At 39.2% G+C, this 9,484-nt stretch overlaps 1 long non-coding RNA gene across 1 annotated transcript; it reads left to right on the top strand.

Moving 5' to 3' along the window:
* Window positions 1-1,427: 1,427 nt before the first annotated feature.
* On the top strand, window positions 1,428-9,153 carry LOC139179994 (uncharacterized). Its single transcript, XR_011564309.1, has 2 exons — window positions 1,428-1,654; window positions 7,051-9,153. It is a non-coding gene; the product is annotated as an uncharacterized lncRNA (long non-coding RNA).
* The last annotated feature ends 331 nt before the right edge of the window (window positions 9,154-9,484 follow it).

Here is a 9,484-nt window from a genome sequence, read left to right as displayed (position 1 = left end):
TGTTCTTGTCTGGGAAATCCCATGGACAGAGCAGCCTGGCAGACTACAGTCCATGGGGTCCCAAAAGAGTCAGACACAACGTAGTGACTAAAACAACAACCTGTTAAGATTATATATTTGCTAAAGTTGCTATTCGATAACTCTTTGTGCACTTTTCTCAGCCTCATGAAATCTGAATCAATGGTTTACCTTTCTTTTATATCTCCACTGCCTAAAAAAACTTGCTAGCACCTGATATGTACTCAATACATAGTTACTGAATGCATGGGTGATAAATGTAGAGTAGCAGAAAGTGGTAGAAATACAAATTGAAGAGAAAGGATAAGTGGCAGAGACATAAGAAAAACCGCTAAGAAGAAAGGAGAGCAATGAATTAAAGATGATGCTGAAGATTTTTGTCTGGATGACTGGGAGTGGTAGTACCATTGACCATAATGGAGAAGATCATAGGGTGAATAGGTTTTGCATAGTAGAGATTTTGCCTTGTATACATTAAACTCAGAGACACAGAATTATCTACCTAAAGATTATGATTAACCCAAGAATAAAGAATATCCCACCTTGTGTGTATATGCATAGTTCTGCATTTCCTTATGGAGAAACCTGTGTTAGAGTAATACTCAAGATGTGTCTTAATCATTTCTGCCCAAGAGGAAGCAGTGATTTATCTGACTGGGAATGCAGTGACAATCACTGCTTCACATTCTCCACTGCATAAATCTTATCTATATAAAGGCTTAAAAAATGGAGATTCATTTCCCCCTTTCAGTGGGAAGCAACCATTCTGGTATGTATGTCTGCCCTACAAATCCAATTTGTGCCCTTAAATAGATTCCCTCAATCTCTGAGCTTGAGCTAGGTGGAGAAACAAAGAACATTCCATCCCTTTTTGGACCATGGATCTAGAGAAACAGTTAATATCCAATTACTAATCATCTGTGTCCAGTTTTTCACTTGCTTCAAAATTATGCAGTAGAATCAAGAATGTATTAGCCTCCTACAGCCCCAATATTCTGGAATGTTTTAGAAAGAAAAGTATAAGTGTGGAGAAAAATAAAGGAGCTGGTCTAGCAGAGAAGTAATGGTTGAAAACATTCGATAATATCAAGGATTTTTCCAGTGTCAGGTAGATCTTGGAGGGAGAGTTCACAGAGGATGTATGAGGAATACAAATCAAATTTGCCAAGCAGACATGGGGCATGAAAACAGAATCTGAGCCACTGAATGTGGTGACTGGGTACCCGATCACCTGTACAATTTTATTCTACATGAGATGGTCAAAGAGTAAGCCAGGTTTCAGAAAGCTGTAAGGACACGAAGGCATTGGGTCTGCTTAGTTTGAGAATCAGTAATGTGAGGGGAATAGAACAGTGGCTGTGCAAGGTAAAGACTTCTTTGTTCTGTTCTGTTTTCCCATGAAAGGAAGAATCAGCGCACGCATTTGATGACTGAGAACCAACAGAAGTGTGAGTGAATAAAGGAGCCAGAGGGGAAGAACTCATCTTTGATTTTGAAAGGAGCAGAAAAGAGTGAGAAGATGAGATGAGAAATAGGATCACCCTTCGTGAAACCATCTTTTTCCACTGAAACTGATGGAAAGCAGAAAAAGGTTTATGAGGTCCTCTACCAAGGGGAAGTTGAAAGAAAAGAGCCAGTAAGAAAGTCTTATCAATCAAAACATAATGTTTTCAAGAAGGCTGATGGTTCTCACTTTATCTGAAAATAGGCACTGTTTCCTCTTTAATTTAGTTCTGGTATCAGTCTCTCTTTACAGAGTAAGTGAGAAGTGTACTAAAATAGAACACAGTAACCCAATTGAAAAAAAGCAGAAGTTTAGAAGACTATATGTATATATATATATATATATATATATATATATATATATATATATATGAAGGGACCTGGGCATCCCAGTTTGGAAACCCATACCCCTGTGAGAAAAAAGCTTAATCTTGAAGCTGAAAGGCAAACCTTAAGATTCCTGCATCCAAGAAACATGGCCTCCACTCCCTTGACTTTTTATCCCACCAGCTCCCCTTCTTCCCTTTCCCCTTGGGAAAAAGTAACAAGCACACAAAACACTTTTATTTTTCTCTTTTTATCAGTTAAAATAGCTTATGAATATGACTCCTTTTTGATGAATCCTATATCAGAGCAACTAAAGTTGTGCCAAATCCACTGATTGATCCAGTGCCATAATTTGAGGCTGAACTAAGTTGTGGGACACATCCAATCAGCATAGCATGGGAAAAAGGAAAAGCAGAAAATTAACCCCACGAGGTTTTTCACACGGTCTAGCACTTGCCAGTGAAAATCAGTAATGTATTATGCACCTCCGCCTTTTTATGAGAAAGATGAAAACATTTCAAAATGTGGAGTAAAGCTGTTTTGTATTAAACCCAAAAAGGAAATCAATGTGGTCCATGGTAAGATTAATTACATATATGATCATTATGTTGCAATAATTTTCTACATGTGACCTGAACCTGAGAAAAACAAGTTTATTAATTATCAATTTTCATTTGTTCCCTTTTAAAAATTGGGGAACCAAGAGGAATAAGATAATTCAACACTTGCCCTTGAATCCGCAAGTTTGTATCAATGGAAAGTAAACTTCTTAGCATGAAAGTGTGCATAACATGAGTTATAAAAGGGGTTAACTACTTTCAGGATGTGATAATAAAAAATAAGAAGTCCAACATATCTTTTATGTGGTTGGTATTGTACTAACCACCTGATATTTTTGCATTATTATTATGAAACATTTCAAACACTCAAAAAAGTTTATAAATGTTTTTATATATATATATATATATATATATAATTACAAACTTATAGATTTAAAAGTATTTGAAGTGTTTAAAGCCATTAGATTGTTATTCTTACTTATACTCCATCTACCCTATTTTTGGCCAGAGAGCGTCTTCACATTGGCTTCTTGTGTCTTGTTGGGATGTGGTTTCCTTGCCTCTGTCATGGTAAGGTATCCCAGAATTGTCTTATACGTGTTTTGCCCCAGACCTGGAATGAGATATTTTTCCAAAATACTTTGATTCTGAATAGGGGAAAATGGTATTTATAAACCAAACCTGCTCAATAAGGATTGCTCTGTTGCCACCAGGTTGATCACTGTTTCTAGGTCTTTTCAATGGATAGAGCTTTTTTTTTCTTTTTTTTTTTTTTTCTTTTAGAGAAAATACACCATGAACTCATACTGACATTTTAATTCAAGTTAGGAATACCAGATTTGTACTTAACCTCTTTGGTCTTATATCTGTACTTCTTTTTCCTGTTTTGAAATTTCTTCAGTTGCAATAACCTAGAGTACTTCACAGTCAGCAAATTCAGAAGTAAAATCATGATTGCCTCTCACCTTCTCCACACCTGATTTTCCCTTCTCATTCCCTGTTCCAGTGGAAAGCAATGCTCTGCATCCATCAGGTACACCACTGGAACCTCAGAAGTGATTTCATTGTTTACTCTCTCATGCACACATTAAGTCAGTTTCAAGTGCAACAGATTAGACCTGCTCTCTCTGAAATCCTCTCTCTTCCACTTCTCATCCACCATCTTAGTTCAAGCCTCATGCTTTCTCATCTGTTTCATGCAACAGACATGCCCTACCTCTCAGTGTGTGCCTCTCATATCTCCTCCCAACATGTGAACAAATAATGTCATTTCCTTACTTAAATAAGAATCTTTGAGGCCATCTCCTCTTGGTATGCTCTCCACCCCTCTACCATCTTTAAGACTGCAGACTTCTGTATGCTTAAAGTTCTTCCTTATCCCTCTCCTTTTTCAAGTTTCTGCCCATGATACTCACATATGCTTGTTGAGAGAAAATCCTTCAGCTGCCTTCTCTGATAACCCCCATGGGGATTAAGACGGTTGATGGGTATTCACACAGTTTTTTACATTTACCTTTTTTCTACCCATTTTACTTCCTATAGTTACTGCTTTTGTGGTCTTATTTACTACTATACTAGGTGCTCCTTTAGAGCACAGATTATATAGTTAAGGACCAATTGTTGATAGTAAACACAGTTAGGCTTATATTCTAACTTTGTCTTTTCCTAGCTGTGCAATTTGGGCAATTTAACCTCCTTTCCGTACCTTAGTTTCCTCATCTGTAAACTACATATGGCTGTTGTGGGCATTAAATGAGGCAATGCCTGTAGAGTATTTGATATAACTCCTAGCTCATTAGAGCTTTCAGTAAACATGTTACTACCATCATCTATGTCAATAGAAGGTGAATGAAGGTAAAATGAGGACAAGGTCAGTCTCCAGGGAAGGCAATCTCAGCATCAAAGGCAGATACTGATGCAAGAACAGAACTCAGGGCCCACTGGGGATAGAAGCTGCAGGTCAGCAAGTGACTCCCTAATTAGACCAGGAGTGACATCTAAACCAGACCCAAGAGGCAACTCTCAATTGGGGCTGTCAGGAGATGGCTGGGAAGCTAGGTAAAGAAAAGTAGGACGCACAAGAGACAGTTCTCAGAAAAATGCTTTCTATACAGCTTTTGTGGGTTGGGAGATTTGAAGTTACATGGCTCCTTTAAAGAAAAGTATTTGGGCTTCCCTGGTGGTCTAGTTAAGAATCTGCCTTACAATGCAAGGGACACTGGTTTTGATCCCTGGTTTGAGATCTCACATGCTGCAGAGCAACTAAGCCCATGCATCACAACTACTGAGCCTATGCTCTAGAGCCCAAGAGCCACAACCACTGAGCCCACAGGCTTCAACTACGGAAACCCATGTGCCTAGAGGCTGTGCTCCACAGGAAAAGAAGCCATCACAATGAGAAGCCCACGCACTGCAGAGAAGAGTAGCTCCCACTTGCCACAACTTTAGAGGCTGCACGGCAACAAAGACACAGCACAGACAAAAATAAATAAAATTATAACAACAGCAACAACAATAAACCCTCAAAGGTTTAAAACAAAGGAGCAGTATTAAAAACAGACGCCTGGTATTAAAGGTGGAATTTTGTCTCCCCAAAACAATATGTTGATGTCCTAGTCCCCAGTATCTTATTTAGAAGTAGCATCTTTACAGAGGTAGTCTGTAAAGGTAAGATGAAGTCTTTAGATTGGGGTCTAACCCAGTATGACTGGTATCCTTATAAAAAGGGGAAATCTGGACACAGAGACAGACATGTGCAGAGGGAAGATGATGTAAAGACACCCAAGGAGAAGATGGCCATGTGACTGGAGCCCTCAAGCCAATAATGAGTAATACATTCTTCAAGGAATGCCAAAGACTTGCCATCAAATGTCAGATGCTAGAAAAGGGAAGGAAGGATTGTCCCCTAGATCCATCAGAGAAAGCATGGCCTTGCCATCACCTTGATTTCTGAGTTGTAGCTTCCCAAACTGTGAGACAACACATTTCTATTGTTTTTAGTTACCTAGTTTGGGGTGCAAACTAGGTAACTGTAGCAAACTACAGCAGTCCTAAGAAGCAGATACATCTGATAATACAAAATAATAGCCAGTTCTTTTGAACTGTGCATTAGACACTGAGCTAAGCTCTTTTTACAAGTTTTCACATTCAGTCCTCACAGTTTGGGAGGATTGCTCCCAATCCACAGTCCTATGGATTGGGAGCAACATGTCTATATAAAATAAAGTGATCATACTGAGGTATTTTGCTTCCTTGGTGGCATAGACAATAAAGAATCTGCCTACAATGCAGGAGACCTGGGTTTGATCCCTTGGTGGGGAAGATCCCCTGGAGAAGGGAATGGCTACCCACTCCAGTATTCTTGCCTGGAGAATCCCATGGACAGAGGAGCCTGGTGGGCTACAGTGCGTGGGGTCACAAAGAGTCGGAACCAACTGAGAGACTAAGATACACACACATACATTGAGGTTTAGTGAGGTTAAGCAATTTACCTGAGATTGCACAGCTGATAAAGTGAAGTGGAAGTGTCTCAGTTATGTCCTACTCTTTGAGACCCCATGGACTATACAGTCCATGGAATTCTCCAGGCTAGAATACTGGAGCCGGTAGCCTTTCCCTTCTCCAGGGGATCTTCCCCACCAAGGGATCAAACCCAGGTCTCCTGCATTGCAGGTGGATTATTTACCAGCTGAACCACAAGGGAAGCCCAGCTGATAAAGAGCAGAGCCTAAATTCGAACCTGCTCACACCTAACTGACAGTTCATGCTCTCATCACTACATACTGCCCCCTGATGCATACAGTAGCAAACTGGAGCTTTAGAGTAAATATGGAGCAACACCTGAGTTCAGGGTATTGTCATCTAAATACACGACAAGTGTTATCTGTGTCTGCGTGCCACCTTCCTGCAGTTGTGATAGCATGGAAAAGAATAGAGTTAGATGATCTGGGCTCAAGCCTAATTTTGATTAGAATAGATGTTTGATTTGGGGCAGACATTTAACCTCTCGATTTCTTCTTATTCAGAAAAAAATCTCCTGATGATGCAATTTCTCCTTGTATCTCTTTGTAGTTATTTATTCATTTGTCCATTAAACAAAAGTTTCCTAAGCAACCACCATTCTATGCTGTGCTCAGTCCTATCCAACTCTGCAACCCCATGACTGTGACCCACTCGACACCTCTGTTCATGAAATCTTTCAGGCAAGAATACTGGAATGGGTTGCCATATCCTCCTCCAGGGGATCTTCCTGACTCAGTGGTCAAACTCACATCTCTTGCATCTCTTTCATTGGCAGGCAGATTCTTTACCACTGAACTACCTGGCAAGCCCAATTATATACCATCAAACAAGATAAGGTATTGGGATTTCAAAGGGTGAAAGGCAGCCTCTGCCTTTGGGAGCTTTCAGGTTCTATTTCAGCATATGTGTTGACGTTAAGGATGAGTCAGATGTTTTTCCCACTATTTCTTCAATATGTGTAGAAATTAAGAGCGTAATTTGGAAAAGACAGATCTAGGTTTGAATCTCAGATCTCCATGTATTGTTTATGTGATGTTGGGCAGGTTACTTAATCTTCTACTCTTGAAATTTCTTCTTTGCAAGAATAAGATTATCTTAATATTATATTTCCATTTTGCAGATATGACCTAAATCAAATCCCTTGTGACTATATAGTAGAAGTGACAAATAGATTCAAGGGATTAGATCTGATAGACAAAGTGACTGAAGAACTATAGACGGAGGTTCATGACATTGTACAGGAGGCAGTGATCAAGACCATCACCAAGAAAAAGAAATGCAAAAAGAAAAAATGGTTGTCTGAGGAGGCCTTACAAATAGCTGAGAAAAGAAAAGAAACTAAATGCAAAGGAGAAAAGGAAAGACATACCCATTTGAATGCAAAGTTCTAAAGAATAGCAAGGAGAGATAAGAAAGCCTTCCTCAGTAATCAATGCGAAGAAACAGAGGAAAACAATAGAGTGGGAAAGTAAAGAGATCTCTTCAAGAAAATTAGACATACCAGGGGAACATTTCATGCAAAGAAATTATGGGCACAATAAAGGACAGAAATGGTATGACCTAACAGAAGCAGAAGATATTAAGAAGAGGTGGGAAAAATACACAGAAGAACTATACAAAAAAGATCTTCATTACCCAGATAATCACGATGGTGTGATCACTCACCTTGAGCCAGACATCCTGGAATGCTAAGTCAAGTAGACCTCAGGAAGCATCACTATGAACAACGCCAGTGGAGGTGATGGAATTCCAGTTGAACTATTTCAAATCCTAAGAGATGATGATGTTAGACTGCTGCGTTCAATGTGCCAGCAAATTTAGAAAACTCAGCAGTGGCCACAGGACTGGAAAAGATCAGTTTGATTCCAATCCCAAAGAAAGGCAATGCCAAAGAATGTTCAAACTACCAAACAGTTGCACCCATCTCACACACTAGCAAAGTAATGCTCAAAATTCTCCAAGCCAGGCTTCAACAGTATGTGAACTGTGAAATTCCAGATGTTCAAGCTGGATTTAGAAAAGGCAAAAGAACCAGAGATCAAATTGCCAACATCCCTTGGATCGTCGAAAAAGCAAGAGAGTTCCAGAAAAACATCTGCTTTATTGACTATGCCAAATCCTTTGATTGTGTGGATCACAACAAACTGTGGAAAATTCTTTAAGAGATGGGAATACCAAACCACCTTACCTGACTCCTGAGAAATCTGTATTCAGGTCAGGAAGCAACAGTTAGAACTGGACATGGAATGACAGACTGGTTCCAAATAGGGAAAGAAGTATGTCAAGGTTGTATATTGTCACCTTGCTTATTTAACTTATGTGCAGAGTACATCATGTGAAATGCAAGGCTGGGTGAAGCACAAGCTGGAATCAAGATTGCTGGGAGAAATATCAATAACCTCAGATATGCAGATGACACCACCCTTATGGAAAAAACAAAGAAAAACTAAAGAGTCTCTTGATGAAGGTGAAAGAGGAGAATGAAAAAGTTGGCTTAAAGCTCAACATTCAGAAAACTAAGATCATGGAAGCTGGTCCCATCACTTCATGGCAGATAGAAGGGGAAACAATGGAAACAGTGAGAGACTATTTTTTAGGGGCTCCAAAATCACTGCAGATGGTGACAACAGCCATGAAATTAAAAGACACTTGCTCCTTGGAAGAAAAGTTATGACTGATCTAGACAGCATATTAAAAAGCAGAGACATTACTTTGCTGACAAAGGTCCGTCTAGTCAATACTATTGTTTTTACATTAGTCGTGGATGGATGTGAGTGTTGGACAATAAAGAAGGTTGAGTGTCAAAGAACTGATGCTTTTGAACTATGGCATTGGAGAAGACACTTGAGAGTCCCTTGGACTGCAAGGAGATCAAACCAGGCAATCCTAAAGAAATCAGTCCTGAATATTCATTGGAAGGACTGATGCTGAAGCTGAAACTACAATATTTTGGCCACCTGATATGAAGAGCTGACTCATTGGATAAGACCCTGATGTTAGGAAAGACTGAAGGCAGGAGAAGGGGACGAAGGAGAATGAGATGGTTGGATGGCATCACTGACTCGATAGACATGTGTTTGAGCAAGCTCCAGGAGTTGCTGATGAACAGGGGAGCTTGGCATGCTGCAATCCATGGGGTCACAGAGAATCGGACATGACTGAGTGACTGAACTGACTGATATTGCCATTTTGAGAGTTAAATGAATAAAGGGTACAAAGCAAACAGTTGAGTGCCTGACAAATCAATAGGCTTAATGAATCTGGTATTATTAATCATTTGGTACATTTTCTGGAACATAACTAATACTCCAATGGTTAATAAATTAGTGAGATTAAATAGCATAATAAAAGTATTTTATCAACTATCAGGTTATAAAATGTAATATGTTTTCTGCAAAATATCCATATGTACTCAATTATTCCATTACCAGTTTTTTCCCCAAAGGATAAAATTTTAAAACTGTTCAAAATGCTGATACTTTTTAATTTTCTGGAAATATTGGTGATAAAAACAAATTGTCAGTATTTGTTCCACAAGTCAGACAAGGTAACTA

Source organism: Bos indicus, chromosome 3 (assembly GCF_029378745.1).
Source record: "Bos indicus isolate NIAB-ARS_2022 breed Sahiwal x Tharparkar chromosome 3, NIAB-ARS_B.indTharparkar_mat_pri_1.0, whole genome shotgun sequence".
Lineage (NCBI taxonomy): Eukaryota > Metazoa > Chordata > Mammalia > Artiodactyla > Bovidae > Bos > Bos indicus.
This window is presented reverse-complemented; position numbering and strand designations above follow the sequence as displayed.